We start from the raw sequence: 24,821 nt of genomic DNA, 5'->3' as shown, positions 1-24,821 counted from the left end.
TGATTCTTCTTCAAGATAGAATGTAAATGTGTGTCTGACTGGGGGCGGGGTGGGGCTCTCAAGGCCCTTCACCGTGTTTCTTTTTCTCTCGTTGTCTTCTTCGTTGTCTGTTTGGTACCCTGGCCATCCTCCCCATCTCTGAGGCCTGCTTCTTCTTGTTTGCATGCAGTATTCAAATAATCTGAAACTACAGGTGATTCAGCTTGGCAGGGAAAAAGGGAGGAAAAGCATGCTGTCTAGACAGACAAGAAATTAAGACTGGGTAGTGGCACACACCTTTAATCCCAGCACTCTGGAGGCAGAGGCAGGCAGAAGACCTCTGTGAGTTTGATGCCAGCCTGGTCTACATAGTGAGACCCTGCCTCAAAAGAAAAAATTAACGCTGTCCCTGGTAGTTGACTTAAAAAAAAAAAAGTCTTTGGAGACTTGCTACCCAGCTCCCAAATAAATACGCGAAGACTTATTCACACTTATGAACACCCGACCTTAGTTTGGCTTGTTTCTAGTCTACCTTTTGCCTCTGGGCTTTTGTTTCTCTATTCTATATACCTTTCTTTCCTTCTTGCTCTGTGGCTGGCTGTGTGGCTTGGTGGCTAGCCCTTGGTGTCCTCCTCTCCTGCCTTTCTTGCCCTTTCTCTTCTCTCATTCGTCTTTCTCCTTCTATTTCTTTTCTCTGCCCGACAGCCCCGCGTATTCTTGCTCCTGCCTCGCTATTGGTCATTCAGCTCTTTATTAGATCAATCGGGTAACACAGCTTCACAGAGTTAAACAAATGCAACATAAAAGAATGCAACACATCTTTGCGTCATTAAACAAATCTTCCACAACATAAATTAATGTAATATCTTAAACAACAGTCCCTGTCTTAAGGAGTATTTTATGAACGGAAAGTTTGAGGCGAGCCTGATCTAGGACAGCCAGGACTGTTGCACAGAGGGAAAAAAAGAAAAAAAAAAGTTGAACCACTAGAAAGAATATTGACAATATTCTCTAAAAAACATCATTAAATATAACTCAACTGCAAATCATTTATCTATGAGTTCAGTTTAAAATTTTTTTAATTTTATTTTTTGTTTCGTTTCATTCATTTATTTTTTTTCTTTATTTTTGGTGTTTCAAGACAGGGTTTCTCTGTGTAACAACTCTGGCTATCCTGGAATTCGCTCTGTAGACCAGGCTGGCCTCGAACTCACAGAGATCCGCCTGCCTCTGCCTCCTGAGTGTTGGAAGTAAAGGCGTGCGCCACCACCGCCTGGCCCAGAGGTCATTTTTTGCTTTGCCAATATTCTGCACCATATATAGATATCAGTTAAATGGCCAATTCAATAACAAATCATTATACTCTAATGAGGAGAGAAAAGAGAAGAAAGAAAATAGTTAATATGCACAAATAGAGCTCATGATGCTTTCTCATCAGGACCAGACGATGGCCTGAGGATGTTCACTGCAGAAGCCTTACCATGAGATGAGCAACCACGGAAGTCAGAGGAGCTAGGATCCGAGGGAAAGGAAAACCCTGGAAGTCGATGTGATGAAGTTTCGGATGGGAGATCGTTACAAGAACGGATCGCTGAGCATATACAGACTTTCCTTGGGATGGACGGTTACCTGCCCAGGATGACTTAATCATGGAGCTGCCTAGAGGCCTGAGGCTGAATTCATGACTTCTGCGCCAGGATTTTATAGTTCTATCGCAAAGAATATAAACCCCACACAGTTTTACATTTAAATTTATTGCATGGCTTATAGTTGAATGCATCCATATAAAGATCAAATTGTTGATTTGCAGACAGAAAATCTATAACCTGGATTTTGTGGCATCCAAGTTCTATACAAGCTTTATAGAATGCTTCCCTGTAAAACGCCTGATATAAAAGGAATCATAAATTTGATAGGTCTTGGCAATCTAGTCCGTTCCTTTGCTTAAAGGTATACTACATTGAATTAATATGATGTTGCACATAATTGATTTACGTTGCTCTCTTATGCTCAAATATGAAGTTAATCATCTATAAACCTAGCGTTTCCGTGAAGGCGATGGGCATGAGTGGGGTACAGTAGAATTCTCCGTTCTCCATTCTCTTTAGGGGGCTGTTTGATGACATCAGGTGAGTGATTATTTAGAAGTCAGATTCATGCGAGGGAAAAAACAATTTAAACATGGAGCCAGGGAGGTTGGGAGTTCTGGGTGAGCATGGGAGCGGCCCCACGTTCCATCCAGCATGTTGGGTTTGGTGGCTTAAACCCGTGACCCTGGCACTCAGAAGGCAAGAGCTAGAGGGTCTGGAGTTCAAGGTTGTCTTTGGCTAGGCAGTAAATTCTAGGCCAGCAGAGAATGCAAGAGATTTTGTCCCAAATCAAAAACAAGCCCATGGGTGATAGCTTTAATCCCAGCACTCCGGAAGCAGAGCCAGACGGATCTCTGTGAGTTCGAGGCCAGCCTGGTCTACAGAGCTCCAAGCCAAGGCTAGCTGGTGAGGCCTTTCTCCACAAAGGAAGAAAACAGCGAAGTGTAAGGGGTGGGGGGTGGGGCTGGGATTGTGGTTCCGTGGAAGAGGGTTTGCCTGGATGTATGAGGCCCCAGGTTTGATACCACATAGAATCAAAGGGATAAGGAAGACAAAGAAAAGGGAGTCGGTTTGTTTATTTGCACTAAATGACAACACAGATGAGCCTGTTTAAGAATCATAAACATGGGACTGGGAAGAGGACTCGGTGGGTAAGTGCGCGCTGCAAGCCTGAAGACCCGAGTGGCTATCCCTCGCACTCAGGCTCGCGCAGTGCGCGAGCCTGAAGATCTATCTAAGTGACTACCTACCCCTAGCACCCACATAAAAGGCAACACTGTAGCCTGTGCCTGTGATCCTGCTGCTGGGGTGGCTGAGACTGGAGGACGGCTGGAGCTGGCCAGCCGGTCTAGACAATTGGTGACCTCCAGGTTCAGTGACAAACTGTCTCAAATTAAAAAAAAAAAAACAAGGTAGGTCACAGTAGCACACATTTTAACCCTAGCACTTGGGATGAAGATCTCCATGGGTTTTAAGCTAGCCTGGTCTACATATTTAGAGTCAGGCTAGCCAGGGCTATGTAGTGAGACACTGTCTTTAAAAAAAAAAAAAATGAGGTGGAGAAGGCCAGAGGGAGACACCAGACATACCTGACATCAACCTTTGGCTTCCATTCTGCATGAATTCATATCTCAATACATACATGTACACACACACACACCACAAACACATGCATACATACACCAAAATCATAAATATTAGGATTCATAGAAATTACATACCAAGTATCACTCAAAATCTTTCAAATAAATAACCTGGCCTATTTCTCTCCAGTCTGACACACTGCTCTCATTTCTCCCTGTTTTCCTGAGACAGGTGCCCTTGTGTGGTCCAGGCTGCCCTCAAATCGCTCTCCTCCTCACTCCTGAGCCCCAAAGACTGGGCTTAGAGTGCATCAGGCTTCCCTCCACCCTCCCCTCCCTTCCTCTCCCAGGCCTCTTCTTAAAGATTTCTTTATGTGAATGTCATGTAATAACTAGAGAACTATTAATAATTAAATCATCCTCCTGCCTCCACTTCTCAAACGATGGGGTTACAGGCCGACATCAGCTCGCTACTATCTAATATTGATTATGTCTTACTGAAAAAAGCTGGGTCATATTTTATGCTTGGTTATACCTTTGTCATTTTATCTTCCTACATTTTTGAGACAGAGCATTGCTCTGCTGGCCCCAGCTCACAGAGATCCACCTGCCTCTGGTTACTGAGTGCAGGGAAAGCCATTTGCCTGCATAGCCGGCAGTTTTTGTTTTCATTTCTTTAAAAATGCTTTCCATTGCCGGGCGATGGTGGCGCACGCCTTTAATCCCAGCACTTGGGAGGCAGAGGCAGGCGGATCTCTGTGAGTTCGAGACCAGCCTGGTCTACAGAGCTAGTTCCAGGACAGGCTCCAAAGCCACAGAGAAACCCTGTCTCGAAAAACCAAAAAAAAAAAAAAAAAAAAAGGTTTCCATTATTTATTTTATGAGTGTTTTGTCTGTGTTATGTCTGTTCACCATGGGTGTGTCAGCTCATCATGGAAGTCAGAGGAAGGCACTAGGTTCCCTGGAACCAGAATGACAGACGGTTGTGAGCCATCAGGTGGGTGCTGGGAACCAAACCTGGGTCCCACACGAGCAGTCAGTGCTCTTAAATGCCAAACCATCTTCTCCAGCCGGTTTTTGATTGTTTGAGATGAGGTTTGGATATTTCTGAAGCTGGCCTCCAAATCCTGGGATCCAGTGGGTTGATTCTGGGTGTTTTGTTTTGTTTGAGAAAGGTTTCTCTGCGTAGCCCTGACTGGCTTAGAATTCACTCTGTAGACCAGGCTGGCCTCGAACTCACAGAGATCCACTTGGCTCTGCCTCCTGAGTGCTACAATTAAAGGTGTGTGCCACTATGTCCCACACACTGCTGGGGGACAATGGTCTGTACCCTGGCACTTGTATTTCAAATAAACGCTGATTGGCCAGTAGCCAGGCAGGAAGTAGAGGCAGGGCAAGAAGAACAGGAGAATCCTGGGAACAGGAAAGAATCAGTCTGCAGTCATCACCCAGATGCAAAGGAAGCCAGACACAGAGCAAGCAAGATGTGACTGCCTGGCTGAAAAAGGTACCAATCCATGTGACTAACACAGACAAATATTATGGGCTGATATAAGTTATAAGAATTAACTAATAAGAAGCCTGAGCTACTGGGCCAATCCGTTTATAATCAATGTAGATCTCTGTGTGTTTATTTGGGAATAAATGGCTATGGGACCTGGTGGGACAGAAACCTCTGTCAACGCCACACTTATGTATTTGCGTGGTGGGGGGGAGCACACATACCACAGAGAACATGGAGGTCAGAGACAACTGCAGGGACTGGTTCTCTACTTCTACCGTGTAGGTTCTGGGCGTTGAACTCAGGTCCTCAGGCTTGGTAGCAAGCGTCTTCACTTTCTAAGCCATTTCGCTAGCACTATTAGGAACAATCTTTAATGTTTTATTAAGTGTTTTGTTAGCTATTGGTTTGAAATATGTTTAATAATGCTAACGATATACTCTTGATCTGTGTGGTCAAAGTTTGAGAGTCAGGTGAGCAAGATGGCTCAGCTAGTGTAACTGCAAGCAGGTGCGTGAGTCTAATTTAAAAATTTGACAAAAGCCTCTTCCCATATATTTTTCCCATGTAGCTATTGAGATAGAAGGAAGTACACTTTTTTGTGTGTTTTGTTTGTCAACTATGGCTTTTGTTGCCCTGATTTATTTATAGACTGACAGCTTGTTGCTTCTCAGAGTTTGGAAATTAATGCTAAATCAATACTTTACATAAAGTTATTCTGGTTTTTACTGTAGATTATTTCACAAGAGATTATTGGACTGCTGTAAGACTCCACTGTACTTAAGTGACAACATCAGGGAAGCTGGAGGTGGAAAGTCAGCCAGCGCCCCTGCATTGCACCTTTGCGTGAGAAGCCACACAGCGTTTGCCTGCAGCATATGGGGAATCCGTGCAGCCTGGGAGTTTGGAGCTAACGTGCCAGTCTCTTATCCAGCCAGACTTAAGTGGGAAGTTTACACTGCTGTGCTGAAGGCTGGAATCTGCCAGAGTGGTGCTCGAGGGCGCTGTCTTCACCGAGCAAGTCTAGACTACTTAGCGTCTATACACGGAAATGCTCCTAACCACAGGGGACTCCAAAATGCAGTTTTTCTTCACATTCCAAAGCTGTTCCAAAATCACTCTAACGTTTTGAGCAACCCATTTTTCCCTCCAACACAGGGTCTCTCTGGGTAGCCCAGGCTGTCCTGAGACTCACAGAGATCCACCTGCCTCTGCCTTCTGAGTGCTAGGATTAAAGGTGTGCACTAGTACGCCCAGTTCTGAGCTTTATATTCTGAGACTTTCAGGTACTTTCAGTATAGAAAAAGACTTAATTTCTGACTAATGAAATGTAAACTCATTCACACAGCCAAATGCATTTCCACGTTCAAACCGAGACATACACACATGTAAGCATTGGCAAGGGTAAACGGAGACGCCAAGCTTTAATATCCTACCGCTCCCATAACCTCGCCCTCAGAGAAGGCGCTTTGCATCCAGTGTTGGCCTTTTCCAGTTTCGTCATTTACTTTGTCTCTGTTTTTTGAGACAGGGTCTCACTGTGTAGCTTTGGCTGTTCTGGAACTCACTCTGTAGACCAGGCTGGCCTTGAACTCACAGACATCTGCTTGCCTCTGACTCCCAAATGCTGGGATTAAAGGTGTGCATCACCCCGTGCCTGGCTTTACTTTGTCTTTTTTTTAATGAATAAAACAGAATTGCATCATTTCCCACCATTCCCTTCCCTTCCTCTAGCTCCTCCCATACCCCAACCATACCCGTGCACTCCCTCTCGAATTCCCCGCCTCTTTTTCTTTGTTATTTGCTGAATCCATTTAGTATTGTTTGTACGTCCAGGATTTCATGGCTCACTACCTGGTATTGGATGGACTATGGGCTTGCCTGCGGGTGGGGGGGAGGGAGGGACCACTTCCACTCAGGGTCCCTTAGTGGTCTGTAGTTCTTTGTCTAGGGACAGTGCCCTGTGAGATTGTCCCTTCCTCTTAGCATGACTATTGGAGATGTCCTTGTGTCCGGTCTTAAGTAGCCACATCGTTAAAGTCACGAGTGAAGCGTCCCTGTCCTTCCTAGGTGATACAGTTTCACTGCAGGTTTCCTGGTCCCCTTTCAGCCTTTCCACCCCTTCCTCCCTAATGCTCCCTGAGCTTTAGGTGCAGGAGTTGTGCTGTCCCTGGTGTCCCTTAAGGCTGGGTATCCCATCATCAGACCCCTGGGTTTTAACCAATTGTGGTCTTCCGTAATGATCTCTCTTTCCAGAAAAGCTTCTCTAGTGAAGCTCGGGAGCAACTCTTACTGTGGGTCTAAGGATCCGTATTTAGAAGGCATTCAGGAATTACGCTGTTTTTAGAAAAGCAACAGTTGCAGGAGCTCCTTTGAGAGCTGTGATTTTGCTGGCTCCAGTTAGGTGGCTAGCTCTCTGGTGCTGGGCATGATTTCTTTGCTGTTGAACAGACCGTGCATCCAATTATACAGCTGTTGGTTACTGCCCAGATATGGGAGCCACTGTTGTGGCTCTAGGGATGTCTTGCTTGCCGTGCTGGCCCTGCAGCTGTGTTAACTATTGGTAGCTTCCCTTCTTTGGCAGCTTACATTAGCATTTTCAGGGATTGTGAAGGTTCGTCCTCAGAGAGGAGGCTTTCAGTAGGGTAGATCCAGCTCAGATCCTGCAAGTCCTGAATCCGCAATGTCTGTGCCTTCAGCATTAGGGCCTTACCTTCAACCTCTGGGAGGCAACCAAGGGGAACAGTAAAAGTCCGTATTTGGGGAGTGTCTTGGACTCCCCTGACCAACAATTCAAAAGAGTTTTTCATGCCTGGTACTGTACAGCTGTTTTTGTTTGCTTGGTTTTTCAAGACAGAGTTTCTTTCTGTAGCCCTGGCAGTTCTGGAACTAGCTCTGTAGACCACGCTGACCTTGAACTCCTCCTGCCTCTGCCTCCCAAGTGCTCGGATCAAAGGTATGTACTACTACTGCCAATGGTACTGGGATTTTTATTAGAAGGTCTATGGCTCATGGAAGAAGTATTGTCCAAACAGTTTAACTTCATTTAAATAATATATTTACTTAGATGTATTATATGTAATTTGAGGTCAATAAAAATAATATAGTCTCTTACAGCATTTTCAGATACCTTTAGTCATGTTAAAATTTTTAAAGTTTTTAAAAAATATTTTATATATTTGGGTATTTTGACTTCATGTATGTCCATGCACCATGCCTGAACCTGGTGCCCACTGCGGCTGGAAGGCATTAGAAGCCCCGGAACTGGAGTTACAGATGACTGTGAGCCACCACATAGATGCTGGAAATCAATGTGGGTCCTCTGAAGAGCAGTCAGTGCTCTTAACTGCATAGCCATCTCCCCAGCTCCTTCATTTAAAAAAGCTGATTTTATAAGGAAAAAAAAAAGCAGAAATGGGGGGACTGGAGAGATATCTCAGTGGCTGCTCTTGCAGAGGATCCAGGCTCAGTTCCCAACATCTGCAACTCCAGCTCCAGGGGACCCAGCTCCCTCCTTTAGTGTCAGGGGGCATAGCACACATGCGGTGCACACACATACATGCAGGCAAAACACTCATGCACATAAAATAAAAACACTTTTTTTTTTTCAAAAAGAAAAAGCAGAAATGGGCCAGGGGTGATGGCATACACCTGTGGTAGAAGCTGATGGATCTCTGTGAGTTTGAGGCCAGGCTGATCTACATAACCAGCCAAGGCCACATGAGACTGTGTCTCAGAAGCAGAAAAGGGGGGCTAGAGAGCTGGCTCAGTTGTTAAGAGCACTGGCTGTTCTTGCAGAGGACCTGGGTTCAATTCCCAGCACCCAATGGGATCCCAGTCCCAGGGAATCCAACACCCTCTTGTGTCCTTTGAGGGCACTGCACTTACACACACAGAGACAAGCTTAAAAAATATATATATATATATATATATATATATATAGAGAGAGAGAGAGAGAGAGAGAGAGAGAGAGAGGAGGCTGGAAGTCTGATCAGCAGTTAAAGGACCTGAGTTCAAATCTCATCACCCATGTGGTTCACAGCCACCTGTAACCTCAGCTCCCGGGGCATCCAGCCGCTTCTGGCCTCCACTGGCATTCATGTGCACAGACCCACACAAAGACACATAATTAAAGATAATAAAATGGATCTTTTGGTGGGGGAGATGGAGTTGGCAAAGCAGAAATGTGGAACGGGACACTCGCTGCTGGAAGGAACATTTCGTGACAAATGTTAGGCTGAAGAAATTTAGCCTGTAAAACAAATATTGTCACATGCAAATTGATGTTTGGAAAAAATAATGTGTGTTCTATATTTTCATCATGGCTTGTCCCTAATAAAAACATTGTGGGTACTTATGGGCTTCTTCTAGCAAATCTATAGGCGGCCAGGTAGCTTTATATTTGCATGAGAGTCGAGGAATAATCGTCATTCCCACATTGCACATGGTAGAGGAAACATCACAAAAATAAACATTTTGTTTTTTGTTGTTTTACAATATTGGGGTTCAAACGTAGGGTCTCACTCATTCCAAGCAATGACTCTTCACTCAGCTGCTTCTTGCCACCCATAAATACTATCAACCAACTCATTCAAGATTTAAATACATCATTCCGGGCCAACAGTAAATGTTTCAAATAAAGAGTTGCCAAAACAACAGTCAAATTCACTAACCAGGGACTGCACAGCCGCCTTTGGGATCCTAGCACCCAGCTCACGTTCCGAGAGCAGAGTATGTTGACTCAGCAGCCTTCACGTTTCCGGCTGTGAAAGTTCAGCGCTGCCTGTGACACCACCAACCTCTCTCGGCTCACACGGACCGTTTCTGGCCGATTATGGCGCCCCCTTGTGTACCTTTGTTGTAACGTCTTCCGAATACCATTTACAAGACCTCTGTTCTCCCATCTGTGATTACTTCAAGAGAAGGCTGAAGAATATGATTAATCCGATTAACGTTACCTATCGACTTGCTTTTTATCTCTGGGTGCGTTTTCTTTGTCTGTGTTGATTTTGGGGACAGAGCCATAGGTATCCCAGCCTGCCCTGGAACTCCTTGTAGAACCTGAAGATGACCTCGTGCCTCCACCTCCCAAGGATTACAGGCTTGGGCCATCGTGTCTAGTTTATACAGTGCAGAGGATCCACGGCTTCGCGCATGCTAAGCAAGCACTCTACCAACTGACCTATAAACCCCCCCCCCAGGTTGTTTCTATAAAATTTTAAAATTGGTGCTCGCTTGGGCAGCACATATACTAAAATTGGAACAATACAGAGACGATTAGCATGGCCCCTGCGCAAGGATGGCACGCAAATTCGTGAAGCGTTCCACATTTTAAAAAAATTTAAAATTGTTTTTAAATTATGTGTACATGCCTATGTCTGTGTCCACAAAGCGAGGGTAAATGCCCGAGGAAGTCAGAGGTAGCAGATCCGCTGGAGCTGGAGTTACAGGCAGCTGTGAGCCACTCACATGGGTGCCGGGGCTTGAAGTCAGGTCCTCTGCAAGAGCAGTATGTGCCCTTACCCAGAGCCATCTCTCCAGTACCCTGAAAGATTTGGGCGGGCGGGGGAGGGGGGCACTGGTAAGTAAGGAGGATATGGGTTAGTTGGTAGCCCAAACTGGTGTCAAACTCACAATTCTCCTGCCTCAGCTTCCCAAGTGTGTAGGCCACCATTGCTAAGAGTCAAACATTTTATATAATGAACTTTCCCCTGAGAATTGAGGATACACTTTTTATTATAATGTTATTTTATTTTCATGCCTAAAAGAAAAAAGTAGTCAGTTAACGAACGCATTTTTAACACATGAGCACCTGAAGCAACCTTTTAGAGGGTGGTAACAGTTCACGTGCTAATTCTAACTCATCTTTTTCAAATAAATACATATTTACTTAAGTCATTGTAAAGACACTTCTTCCTCCTCACAAAAAAAACCACACTGGATACGAACAGTAGGGACCTCATTTCCTTTTCAATTGTATATTAAAAAAAAAAAAAACCCTGATTGTCTCAAAACTCCACACACATATAAAGGAACCCACACACGGAACGTTTATTGAAGCCCCACTGTGTGTCAAGATCGCAATGCCAAACTAGGCAGACTCAAGTTGCTAAAGAAAAAACAAACAAAACCAAAAAGCAAACCAACCTATTTTCTCTTTCCTTCTGTGAAGCAGTAATGACCGCCTCACTCATGAGGGTGGCCTTAAAAGCATAGACTTTGGAGAGTGCAGCACCCTAAATGTTTACGAGGGAAGCCTTGGTGACTCCCAGCAGGGATTTTATGGGTCGCTTTGTATATAGAAAAATCTTTGAGTCCAAGATTTTTGCTGATTTTTTTTTTAATTTAAAATTTTCCTGACAGGAAATGAAGTTAGAAGACAGGAGCTTCATCACTCCTGAAGGAAAGCCTGAACTCAGTAAAACCAGAAGGATCAGGTGAGACACCAGTTCAGCTGAACAGCCAGGCAGGCTACACTGGATGAACCAGAACACAGTACCTTGTCTCCCCCGGCAGAAGCCAGGGCTTTTATCTTCCAGCAGTTCCGAAACCAGACACCAGCAGCCCGTGGGTTCCAGAGGGCAGCAGGAGAGCATCTTAGAGGCGCTCTAGTCATGGGGCCCTAAGGAATAGAGAATGTTGCTTTAAATTTGTTTTGTGTGTATGTGTGCGTGTGTGTGTGCATGTGTACATGTGTCATACACAGAAATGTCACGCTGCTGTGTGGAGGTCAGAGAACAACTTGTGCAAGTTGGTTCTCTCCTTTCACCAGGGGATCCAGCAAAGGTGCTGAGGCATGGCTGCGGGTGGCTTTACCGGCTAAGCCATCTCACTGGCCCTGAATACTGGCTTTGGTGTCTTCCCACCAGAGAACAGAACCTGTCTCAGGCTTTCTGGTTATTCTTTCCTGTCTCCTGAGCATCCAAGCTTCTCTTCTGCTTTCCTTTACCATCCAGAAGCCTCTACTCTTTCCAAGGAAAGCTGCATGCCCCACAGTTCCCTGTGTTTTCCCCGTGACCCGGTTTAAATTCTCACACTGCTGCTGCCATCGACCTCATCAAAGCTTAGTGATGCCCCCGCCAACTTTTTAACTTACTCTGCTTCTCCTCCTCTTCCTCTTCTTTTGAGACAGGGTCTCACTGTTCAGTCTTGGCTGACCTGTAACTCTCTCAGTGTGCCAGGCTGGCCTTGAACTCACAGATCTATGCCTGCCTCTGCCTCCTGAGCATATGAGTTAGCAAGAACAGTGGTAGATCACTCGCCAAACGTCAAGCGTATGAGGCCCAGGAACAATCTTCAGTACAAGATGTTCAGCTCCCCAGTCAGGAAAAAAACAAACCAAACAGGGACAAGCTCTCCGATTCACAAACTGGCAAACATTACAGGAACAACAACAACATCAACAACAATGCTGGTTCCTGGAAAGGATTCGCAGAGGAAATGCTACAAGGGGAGAAACAGAAACTGCTACAATCAACCTGGAAGATATTTCAGCTAGAGGTCCTGATACTTAAGGTAAACACTCTGCAGACACACCCTTACGGTCCTCGCCGCAGCTTTCCTAGGCCTCCACCCCACGTATGCCACTCTTTTGTGATGACATCTGCTTGCCTGAAGAGCAGAGTGCAGAGCTAAGCCACTAGTTAGCCATAGAGGCCAGGCGAGGCACACACCTTTAATCTCAGTGCAGCACGTGGTGAGACAGAGACAGAAGGGTCTCTGTGAGTTCAAGGCCACCCTGGCTACTGACTCATCCAGTCTAAAAGAGAAACAGAGCCAAGCAGTGGTGGCTTATACCTTTAATCCCAGTACTTGGGAGTCATAAACCTTTAATCCCAGAACTGGGAAGATGGAGACAGTATAGCTGGTCAGAGAGAGGAATATTAGGCAGGAGTAGACAGGCGCTCAGATGCAGTCTGAGGAAGCAGTCTAAGAAGCAGTCTGGAGATGCAGTCTGAGGACAGGAACGCCCCTTCGGTCTGAGCATTGGTAGGGGTAAAAATTCTCTAGTGGCTGACCGCTCTGCTTCTCTGATCTGTCAGCGTTCGCCCCCTAGTATCTGACTCCAAGTTTTCATTATTAAGACTAATTAAATTCTTGCTACAATCCACTTGGACTTGAAAGTGTGACTTTGTTAGGCTCACAGACCAACACAAATGTGGCACAATTAGAAGGTTCAAGATAGTATGGACACTCTCTCTTGCTTCAGAGTGCCCTTCCATCCCCGTATAATGGGAAGCATCCTGTCCTGGAGCCTGAACAGGCCCCGTGGGCTGGCTGCCACCCCAACCATCTCAAATGAGGTCCCAGGTAATGAGCGAAGCCACTCTCCAATCTGAGCTGAACTGGCCTAAAGACTACCAATGTGATGGTTAACCCACTTTGTGTGTGTGTGTGTGTGTGTGTGTGTGTGTGTGTGTATGTGAGCATCCCCTGGCATTGTAAATCAAAACCAAGCGTCCTTCCTCAAGTGCCTTTTGTCAGACATTTTGTTGCAGTGAGAACACATGTCACTAATCCACCAATGGGCCCTTCGGACTGTGAGAAATAATAAAGATTTGAGGTTTTAAGACAGTATATTTATAAAACTTCATTCACTATAAAAGATCCTTGATAAGTCAATAAAACAGAAATAAACCTGCAAAAGCCTCCGACGTAATTTACAGGGGAAAACAAACGAATGACTTTGCCATCTTCTGCCTGTAATGCGGCTGTGAGCAAAGCTGGGTCTTCAGCTCTAGTTCACAGACTTGCTCTGTGGACATTTCAAAGGAGCCACCTGTGGACTTTAAACATGTTTTTGAATGATCAAATTAAAAGCATGTTAATCTTAACATTGTTACTTTGTTTAACTGAATTTACTTAAAATATCATCGTACCGTGTAACCAGTAAAATCCTGAGGTGTTTTACAGTCTCCTTTCTCTTGACTTTTAGAAATCTGTTGCCCCGCTTTCACTTACAGCACAACTCAGTTTAGATTAGCAGTTCGGGTCTCTCCAAACTCCAAGAGAACTGGCCAGGAAGGAGCCTGGCAACCCCAGCACCAAGGAGGCTGAGTGGGGGACACAGTGAGCTTGAGATCCTGTCTCGGAAAAGAAGGAAACAGAGATAAGAAATAGAAGAGAGAGGGGAGGGAGAGAGAGAAGTCATACACGGGGTATAACTCAGCGAGAGCATGCTTACCTAGCATGCTCAAGGCCTTGCATTTAGCTCTCAGCATTGAAGAAAAAAAAAAAACAAAAACATATTCAGAAGAAAGAATTTCCCTAAAGACCTATGGCAAAATCAATATCTTTAAACGTTTTAGAATTAGGTGCTAAAAATAAGTAGAAAATTACAGGCATTTTTTTATGTATATAAATATAAGTTCCATGTGGTGACTTTAAAATTATGACAGGTGGTGGTGGCTCACGCCTTTAATCCCAGCACTCAGGAGTCAGAGGCAGGCTGATCTCTGTGAGTTTAAGGCCAGCCTGGTCTACAGAGTCTACAGAGCAAGTTCCAGGACAGGCTCCACAGCTACACAGAGAAACCCTGTCTTGAAAACCAACCTGCCGTGTTCCCTAGTTGCCGATATCTCGGTGAGAACTTCCAATTGCCCTGCACCGCGCCCCCGTGTCTGCACTCTGTGCTCTGGCACCCAGTTCGCGAGCTTCGGGCAAGGGGGCTGGAGGTTAAAATACACAGACACACACAGACAGAGAGACCTCGACACGGGTCATCCTTGAATTCCCCAAGAATGCCCCCTTTATTGTGTTCAGGGGCAGATTATATAGAGATAGTCACGCCCCAGTCAAACCCACCAGAAACCACTCTCCTGCCCTCAGGAACTCCTGAAGATCTCGTGCTCAGAGCAGCTGTAGGCACTCAGATCAGGGGATTACAAGAAATTCAGGATCTGGGGTCTCACTGCTCCCAACACCAACCAACCACACAAACAAACAAAACAACTATGTGGAATGAGTATTTTGTCTCTGTTACTGTGCTACTTGTAATTCTACAATGATGCAAACAAACAAGGAAAACGTGGAAAAGCAGGTCTCACTGTAGGTACGGATGAGTTTGTGAGCACACCAACAACAATCTGGACTATCCCTGCAGAGTAAGGAATAGTACATGCGTCTTGGCTTTGGGTATTCAAAAGCTAACAGGGGTTTAGTTGGTGGTGTGATGTGGTTACTGTGGTTACTGTGGTGTCATAAGTGTGGTGTGGCTTGTGTGGTGTGGTTGGCATGGTGTGGTATATACTGATTAGGGTTGTGTGGTGTGGCTGGTGTGGTGGTGTGTTCGTTTGTTTCTGTCCCATACCACTCTCTCTCTTTGGGCTCATCCACAGCAGAGGCTCGAGTTCCTGTTCTCTCCTATTAGCTGGCAGTGACGGTGCACACCTATAATGGCTGCATTTGGAAGGCGGGGCCAAGGGGATCAGAAACTCAGTCACCCTCAGCTACAAAGGAGCCCTCAGCCGGGGCTACAGAACATCCTGTCTTAGCGTTAGATGTGCTACTACTCCTTCCATCCCGGGAAGCAAACACGCAGGGTCTGATCTGGGCTTGTCTGGCCTGACTTCCCATAAGACTTCAAATTCTGAGTGTGGTTCCCAAAGGCACATTTTTATTTATTGTATTTTTCTTTTGGAGACAGAGTCTCACTCTGTAGCCCAGATGGCTTCAAAGTGGGCTCCTCCTGCCTTAGATTCCCAAATGCTAGGATTAGAGACGTGTGCCTCCACACTTGGCATCAGAATCCAGTTTTGATTGTGGTAGCCAGGGTGTACATGCGGAGGTAGCAGGACCTTGCCACACTGTCCCGATGTCTCGCTGTTTCCCACTGCTAGCTCCACTTGCTTGCTGTGTTTTCTAAGCCTGTTTCTCAGGGTCCCTGGTCATCTCATGTGTTCTGTGACAGGCTCTCCTGCTTTGCCTGGCTGAAAAGTCTCTCAGTAGATCCTTCACTGTCTAACTAAGACATCTATCAACTAACCCCTTAGCAACACGACAACTGGAACTTCTGTGCGCTGGGGAGGTAGGCCCCTGGTAGACACTTGCATAGCATATGTACACTATAATGGGGGCGAGGGACCGATAAATAATGGTGGTGAGAATGTGAGAAACACTAGAACCCTCACAAAATCTTGTCCACGTGGCTCCGTCTGGTGGGGCATACCTACAATATTGCTATTTGGCAGGAGGATCATGAGTTCTGAGCCAGCCTGGGCTACCCGATGGGAACCTGTCTCAGAATAAAAACAAAACAAACGACAAAAACCATTATACATGCATATTAATCGTCTCGTTAACAATAATCAACAAGCAAAAACACCCAAATTCCCATCCTCAATACTGGTACATCTATACAATGGAATATTGTTGTACACTAAAAAAAAAAAAAAAAAAAAAACGAGAGATGTACTGGTACATTAGAAAACCTGAAAACATTGTGTCAACTGAAAGAAGCCGGTGACATAGCTGGTTATTTATGACTGTTTATGTCAAATGTCTAGAATGGGCAAGTCATAGGAAACAAAGTAGCGGCTGCCAGCGCTGGGGGGGGGGGGGGGGGGGGGGGGGAGATGGAAACGTTTCTGTGAAAGGAAGAAAATGTTCTACCTTTGTAAAGATGCTCACTGGACAAGTCTGTGAAAATTAAACCCACGGAGATGGGTATTTCTCCAGATGCAGGTTATGCTATGTGAATTATAAACTGTTATTTAAAGACACACTCGGGGTTCTGTCGTCTGGTACACAGAGGTGACCTTCAGACTCCTGCTGGTGGCAACAGGGGGAGGAGCAACTGCCAGCAGAGAGACTGCTGCTCAAGAAACGCCAGCAGTTTCTAATTTTATCCTGTCCTATATTTGTTGCTTTTTTGGAGCTTTTGACTCAGTGTACGAGCTGCCCAAACAGAAATGCCTTTTATGTTTTATTACAACGGCTAAACTGGGAAATCAACTCACCAATTGCTTTTTTACAAAAGGAAATGAGCTAAAAACAACACAGATGTAACGCGGAGCCCAGTGGGATGAATGCGTTTGCAGGGGAGGGAGAGGCCACTAGTAAAAACGCAGCGTTTTGTTATTTTAAAAAGCATTTCGTTTCATTTACTGTAAATGGCCAGACACTGTTTGGAAGGCATGGTAAATCTGCTGGATGGTAAAACGTGACGGCGTATCTTGTTTCCATTTTCTTATTCCTTCCAGCTCATCTTCTCATTGTAAATCATTTTCCATTGTGGGAGGATATTAAATTTAAATCAAATTGACGGTGGAAAAATGCAGGGGCTGCATTAATCCATTCATTTCTCTTAGTCTCCTGCCTCCTGCAACCCTTTTTAGCAAACACTGTGGTCTGTATAGCTATATAGCTACAATTGGGGGGGGGGGGTTCGAGACAGGGTTTTTCTGTAGCTTTGTAGCCTGTCCTGGAACTAGCTCTTGTAGACCAAGCTGGCCTCGAACTCACATAGATCTACTTGCCCCTGCGTCCCGAGTGCTGGGATTAAAGGTGTGCTCCACCACCGCCCAGCCAGCTACAAATTTTAAAGAGGTTTTTTTTTTTTTTTTTTTTTTTTTTGAGACAGGGTTTCTCTGTGGCTTTGGAGCCTGTCCTGGAACTAGCTCTGTAGACCAGGCTGGTCTCGAACTCACAGAGATCCGCCTGCCTCTGCCTCCCAAGTGCTGGGATTAAAGGCATGCGCCACCATCACCCAGCTTAAAGAGTTTTCAAATTGCTCTATCCTTCCTGGATCTGAACAAACAGGGAGTTTCTTTCCTTGAGCAAAAAAGTTCATTTTAAGGTCACGAAAAAATTTTACTGAATTATGATATGAATATTTAAAATGCATTTGAATATTCTCTCACAAGGAAAGCTATGGAGCTAGTAAGCATTTGGGGGAATGGCATTATAGCTGCTTTGTAAACATTAATAAAGTGTGCTCACCATGACCTTAGGCTGGCCCAGATGCTCTGTAGGAGGGTGTGTGCGGACACAGGCATCCCTGCAATTACCTAAATAAACCAAAGTTCATCACCAGCCCGTGAAGATTCAGAAACGGAGACACAGCAAGGGCAGATCACGGCCCTGACTGAACCTAGGGGAGTTCAGCGCTGCCCTGCACTGACAAGTCCTCTGTGAAAAGCTCTGAGAACTCGGAACAGCCGCAGGAGCCCACTGCCTGTTCCCTCCAGGCAGAGAAGCCAAGTACTTCTCCAGATAGGTTACATCTGCCTAAATTCTAAAGCTGCATAAAGTACTAGGAGAGGGGGTGTCTGGGCTGGGTATGGTGGCATTCGACTAATCCCAGCAGCCAGGCAGACACCGAGTTCTGGAACACACACATGCACACACACACACACACACACACACACACACACACACACTGGGGGCAGGGAGCTACGGGGGGGGGGGGCTGTAAAATATAACTAAATCTGCTTTGAGCTCTCCTGACATAGCAAAACTCTTCAAATTTAATGACTAATTTTAACACCCCAAATCTTTCCTCAGTCCTCAGTAGGTGAGTTTAGGATCACATGTAAGCACATCTAAAAAGATGTGTTCAAAGGTCAGGCAATTGGGAGGCAGAAGCCAGTGGATCTCAGTGAGTTTGAGGCCTGCCTGGTTTACATAGTAAATTCCAGTACAGCCAGGGCTATATAGAGAGACTCTGTTAAAAAAAAAAAAAAAAAAAAAAGAAATATTAAATAAATAAATAAACCCTGTCTCAAAAAACCATGAATGAATGAATGAATGAATGAATGAATAAAATAAATAAATGTGTTCAGCTTGTCAAAGTGATGCCTGCCTGCAATTCCAGGATTCTGAAGATGAGGCAGGAGAATTATGAGTTTAAGAAGTACATTGAACATATTTAATAAGCCAGGCAGGATGAGAGACTAGCAGTCTTGAGGGCAAAAGAAGCCATTTTCACCGGAATGTTGACATGGGATGTCTCTGGTTGCCATCAGGAAATGGACTCTTAGACTTGTAGAGACTCCGCTTCAGGTTGGATTTTGTTATTAGGAGTTTGCAAAGCTCTGAAGTGCCAGAGCTGGTCAGGTTCTGATTCCTCACAAAGATGGTTTCCCTGGAGCCACAGAGGAGCCCATGTGCCTCTGGATTCTTTTCTGAGTCTCCCAGTGAAGTTGGAGCTCACAGACTCCATTAGACTGGGAGCAGCGAGCCCCAGGAATCACCCTCTTCTCCGCTCCCCAACACTGGGGTTATAGGTTCTTTACCATCTTTTCCTCCAGGGCGGGGATCTGAACTTGGCAAGATCTTACCCACTGAGCTGTGGCCTAGGCCTCCCCAGCCTTGTTTCTGAAGCGGCCTGATTATCCCATCAACCTCCCCCACCCTTGTTGCTTTCCCATTGGTTCCTGGAACTGAGTATGTAACAGTCAGGATTAGACTTCAACTAATGGTGATCCTCCTGTCTCAATCTCTCAAATGCTGGGATTATAGTCATGAGCCACCATGCCCAGCTTGTTCCCCCACACACACACCGTTTTTTTGTTTTTTGTTTTTTGTTTTTTTTTTTTTTTTGAGACAGGGTTTCTCTATGTAGCCCTGGCTGTCCTAGAACTCCTCGAACTCACAGAGATCCGCCTGCCTCTGCCTCCCAAGTGCCGGGATTAAAGACAAGCACCACCACCGCCTGGCACCCAGTTTGTTTCTTTAAGACAAGGTCTCACTATGTAAACCAGCCTGGCCTCAAACTCAGTTCTCTAACCTCAGCTTCCTGGATGCTTAGATTACAGGTATATACCATTATTTCCTGTTTCCCACATACAAAAGCAAGTCCTGGCCAGACACTGTGGCCTATGACTGTGACCCAGTACTCAGGAGACTAAAGCAGGTGAATCACTCACTACAAATGTGAGTCCAGTGTAGTTTATATGCAGAACTTCAGGCTGGTCAGAGCTACACAGTGAGACTCCGCCTTAAAAGACCAGGGCCCAGGCGGGTGGGGATGGCACAGGCCAGCACTCAGGAGGCTAGAGGCAGGCAGATCTCTGTGAGTTCGAGGCCAGCCTGGTCTACAGAGTGAGTTCCAGGACAGGCACTTCACAGAGAAACCCTGTCTCGAAAAAAGAGAGAGAAGCACCAGTGGAATTGCTCAGCAAGAAAAGGCACCCGCCACGAAGCCTGCCAACCTGTTCATCCCAGGAACCACGCAGTAGGAGGAAAAGACCGACTTCCTCAAGCAGTCGGTTCACACCCACACACTCACTACAGCGTTCTCGAAGATGGGTGTGGCACACGCTAAAGACGTGTAATCAACAGTTTTAACTGGGGCCAGGGAGGCGGCTCAGTGGGTGAGAGCACCTGCCACCAAGCCAGCTGACCTGGTTTCTGTCCCTGCTCTAGTTTGCTTTTCTGTTGCTATGACAGAACTCTCGAACAGCAGAGAGGAAGGGTTTATTTGGCTAGACTTCTAGGTCAAAGCCCACCACCCCCATCACGAGAGAGGCCAGAGCAGGAGTGGAAGCAGGAACTGGGGTCGGCAGCATGGAAAATCGCTGCCTGCTGGCTTTCCCATTGGCTCATGCTCAGCTTTTTAAAAAAAAAATATAACTAAACTTCTTTTTAATATATAGCCAATTTTTATTTTATGAGCATTGGTGTTTTGCCTGCATGTAGGTCTGTGTAAGCCCAGATCCCCTGGAACTGGAGCTACAGACAGCTGTGAGCTGCCATGTGGGTGCTGGGAATTGAACCTGGGTCTGTGGAAGAGCAGCCAGGGGTCTTAACCACTGAGCCATCTCACTAGCACCTCGGCTAGCTTTTTTTATACAATCCAGGCCCACCTGCCCAGTGCTGCTGTCACTACAGTGGGCGGGGCCCTCCCACACCAATCATCAGTGAAGGCCCTCTCACATACCTGGCTGTGCTGAGCTCATCTGGGAAACTCTTCACCTGAGGTTCTCTCTTCCCAGATCTAGGTTGTGTCGCGTTGACAAAAGACAAACAAACAAACACAAACCCTAACCAGCACACCAAGGAACTCACTTGGTGAAAGGAGAAAAATGATTTCCTTAAGCTGTCCTTCACCGTCACATGTATCACACACACACACACACACACACACACACACACACACACACGCACACACACGCACACACACACGCAAATAAAGAAAGCCGGGGCTGAAAGGGATGGCTAAGCAGTTAAGAGTTCTCGTTGCTCTTCTCAAGGACCTGAGTCCAGCCCAGCACCCACTGTGGACAGCTCCCAGCCTGCAGGGGACTTACCACCTTCTGGCCTCTGTAGGCACCGGGCATGCGTGCCCACCTGGCCCTCCACCTGGTATCATCAGTTACTCGTTTATTCTAGTGTGTAGAGTTTCCTAATGCTAACTTTCTCTAGCCACTCTCATCCTTTCCCACCCCACATCTACTGGGTCACTTATGTACCGGGTAAGTACTGTTAGGACACAATGCTGGAGCTCTCCAAACCGGAGGCTTAAAATAAATGGTTTTTATTTCTTCTTATGCGCATGTTGACTGGTTGAGCTTTCTGGTCTGAATGACCTCAGCTGGAGCTGAGTCAAGGGTAGCCTTATGCATGTTTAGGGCCCCTCGGAGGAAGCAAAGAGAGGCAATCAGAGCAAATCAGGACTCTCTCCAAGTGGTCCCTTGCCTAAGAATCGACTTCATTGGATCTCAAGGTTGCAAACATTTGCCAGCAGTAAGTTCCTGTCTCAATGTTCAAGAAGCTTTCAAGAGCCTGTTCACATAACTGTTATGACCCCAGCGACCAGTGCCTCTTGGTTGTCAACCTGACTGCACCAGGAAGCAGTGAAGTCCAGTTGCTAGGCTGCTTGCCTTCATCCTTGGCAGCAAGTTCATCTCTCCTGTTGCCACAGTGGTCCTTCATCAGGATTAGAGCCGACTTCTTCCCTGGGGGCTGAGCCACTGTTGGCAGCTCAGTCTCAGCATGAGAGCAGCTTTATTGGACTACCCAGGCCGCATCCTGGAAGCCACTCTAACAAATCCACACACAGATTCTCCCTACCAGCTGCCGTCTTCTAAAAGAAAGGGAGGGAGGAGGCCACCTGGGGATATTGCTACAGGAGAACATGTAAACGGGGAGCAATGTGGGAGGGGCCTGACTGCTGCCCCCTGAAACCTAGGAATTCTTTTTTCTCCTTTCTCCTCACTTTTCCTCGTGGATGCCTCTACACTAACAAATTCAAGACCTTCTCATCTCCGCCCTAAAGTATGGAGAGACTTTTAATTCACTGAGCATCGACACCTACCAGCATGAGAATTTCCCGGCAACACAACTTAAAACTCAGCCGCTCCTCCTGGACCATAAGAATAAACTACAGGGGGCTGGAGAGATGGCTCAGAGGTGCCCTTCCAGAGGACCCACGTTCAATTCCCACATGGCAGCTCACAACTGTCTGCAACTCAAGGGATCTGACACCCTCACACAGACACACACACAGCCAAAACACCAATGCACATAAACTAAAAATAAATCGTTAATTTTTTTTAAATAACAAACAGCATCAAAGAATAAACTCTGGACTGCTGAGGAAAGTTCCTAGTTAATTTCTAGCCCCTACTCTGTGACTTCTCTTCCTGTGTTCTCACCTATGCTTACTGTTGTTCCAAAAATGAAGAACCAAGTCTTGAAAGGGTCATGGGAGTTCAGTAGCATGCTTTTCACCAAACGTTCCTGTATGCAAATCTCGTTCTTCAGCCCGCATCTCAAATGTCACAACTGTAAGGAAGTGCTTCTTGCCCGACAAAGTAAAGGCTCCTATATCTCCACGGCAAAGAGAACAAGCCTCGATTACAGTGTTCACTCCAGCACACTCTGATTGTTTGCAGGCCTGTGTAATGTCTAACCACTCACTTCCCTGTGGGGTTTGGACTATATCGTTTTTTCTTTCTCCCTCCAGTACCTGGGACAATTTTTTTCTTTTTCTTCCTTTTTTTTTCTTTTTTTCTTTTCCTTTTCTTTCTCTCTTTTCTTTATTTCTTTCTCTTTTTTTTCGTTAGTTTTTTGTTTTTTGAGACAGGGTTTCTCTGTGTAGCCCTGGCTGTCCTGGAACTCACTCTGTAGGCCAAGCTGACCTCAAACTCAGAAAGATCTTTCGGCCTCAATCTCCCAAGTGCTGGGATTAAAGGTACGAGCCATGCCAGCCCTTAGGACAACTCTTGAGAATAAACATAGCAAATGCCTTTTTGTTTGTTGGTTGGTTAGTTTGAGACAGGGCCTCAAACAGGGCTGGCTTTGAGCTCTGCCTCCCAGTGCTCAGATTACAGGTTTGAGTTTACATTATTTATTTTTTAGTAGACTATTTTTTATTATTTGACAATTTTATACACATAAACAGCACACCTGTTCCCCACAAGGAGCCCCCAACTCCTGCCTGCTCTTCCCAGGCGCCGCCAGCCTGTCTCCTGCCCTCTTCTCGGTCACATTTTTTTTTTTTTTTTGGTTTTTCGAGACAGGGTTTCTCTGTAGCTTTGGTGCCTGTCCTGGAACTAGCTCTTGTAGACCAGGCTGGTCTCGAACNTTTCGAGACAGGGTTTCTCTGTAGCTTTGGTGCCTGTCCTGGAACTAGCTCTTGTAGACCAGGCTGGTCTCGAACTCCCAGAGATCCGCCTGCCTCTGCCTCCCGAGTGCTGGGATTAAAGGCGTGCGCCACCACCGCCTGGTGACGGTCACATTTTTTTTGTTATTGTTAGTAACCCATTGAATCCAAATAGGGCTGCCTATTAGTTAACTACTCTCGTTAACCTGATCTTGATCATAGCTGCCTGGGTTCACTTACGACGACCACATCACGTCCCCAAAACAAAATCTCATGCGATCCCCCCCCCTCCGGCTTTTACCTCCTTTCTACTCTTCTTCCCAGGCATCTTCTTAGCTTTGCAGGGAGAGAGGGACTGATACACAGGACGGAGCACTCACCAGACAGTCTTAGCGCCATCCACCAAGTTATGAGTCATCATCAGCTGCTGAGGACTGCAGGGAGAAGTGGCTCGGGCCCAAACGGAGAGCAACACTAATATATAAACTATAACGCTACAGATAAAAGCGAAAGCATTATTCAGAAGGCAGTTTGACAACATGTCCCTTTACAGAGCAGCAGTAGGTTCCTCCCTCAGGTCTGTGATTTCCTGAGTCATGGGCTTCTGACGAGATTGACAGTCACCATTTTCATGGTTTATGCCCCGGCACTGCTAAACCTGCATGGTCAGCCCGTTTATGGCGGGTCTCCAGTTGTCCCTGTCCTGGGCAGTCCTAGATGCTTGTGTTATTGTCATACCCAAGGGTCCACAGTCTTCCTTTATGCGGTCTGTTACTTCTGTTTATGCTGCATTGATTTAACTCCGTGAAACTGTGATTCTTTGCCCGTCTGAGACACCTCATGGTCTAATAAAGAGCTGAACGGACAATCAATAGCCAGGCAGGAGCAAGGATGAGGGGCAGGCAGACAGAGAACATAAGCAGGAAAAATCTGGAGAGGATGGAGCAAGAAGAGGACACCAGGGGCCGGCCACCCAGCGACACAGCTAGCGAGGGAGTAAGATATACAGAAGTAAGAGAAGGCTGGGCCGTGGTGGTACACTTCTTTAATCCCAGCACTCGATAGGCAAACGAATCTGAGTTCGAGGCCAGCCTGGTCTACAGAGCGAATTCTAGAACAGCTAATGCTACATAGTAAAACGCTGTCTCAAATAATAATAATAATAATAAAATAATTTCTTAAAAAGTACTTTTCGACTTGAGAGAAATTTAAGTATTTAAGTATAGTCTCGAGGTGAATGATTGGGGCTGAAAACAGTGGATTCAGTCATACTACTATGAAAGAAAGTAAGATGACTTTTCACCGCTAAGGTATCACACCAGTATTTGAAAGGTTTAAGCCAGGTGGTGACAGACAAAAGACTTTTAAAATATCACTTGACACTTAACTCACAAAATGTCGCCCAGGTCCCTTCACCTAACCTTCCACGAAACACTTCATTTCAGGAAATCATAGGAACCCTGCTATTGACTTGATATATTAGATGTTTCTAGGCGGACTTCTTTTCGTTTATAACTGCTCCACCCCACGCCCCGTCCTTTCTTTCTTTGTTTTGTTGTTGTTTTTTTTTTTTTTTTTTTTTTTTTTTTTTTCGAGACAAGGTTTCACTGTGTAGCTCTGAC

General features: G+C 45.8%; 1 non-coding gene across 1 annotated transcript; it reads left to right on the top strand.

Annotated features, from left to right (window-relative positions):
• The first annotated feature begins 9,879 nt into the window (after window positions 1-9,879).
• Window positions 9,880-9,986, top strand: LOC126487023 (U6 spliceosomal RNA). Its single transcript, XR_007588256.1, has one exon. It is a non-coding gene; the product is annotated as a U6 spliceosomal RNA (small nuclear RNA).
• The last annotated feature ends 14,835 nt before the right edge of the window (window positions 9,987-24,821 follow it).

Source organism: Alexandromys fortis, unplaced genomic scaffold (assembly GCF_014885135.2).
Source record: "Alexandromys fortis isolate MF-2015 unplaced genomic scaffold, M_Fortis_MF-2015_v1.1 scaffold_173, whole genome shotgun sequence".
In the NCBI taxonomy this organism is placed as follows: Eukaryota; Metazoa; Chordata; class Mammalia; order Rodentia; family Cricetidae; genus Alexandromys; species Alexandromys fortis.
Note: the sequence above shows the minus strand (reverse complement) of the source record. Positions and strands in the feature narration are given on the sequence as shown.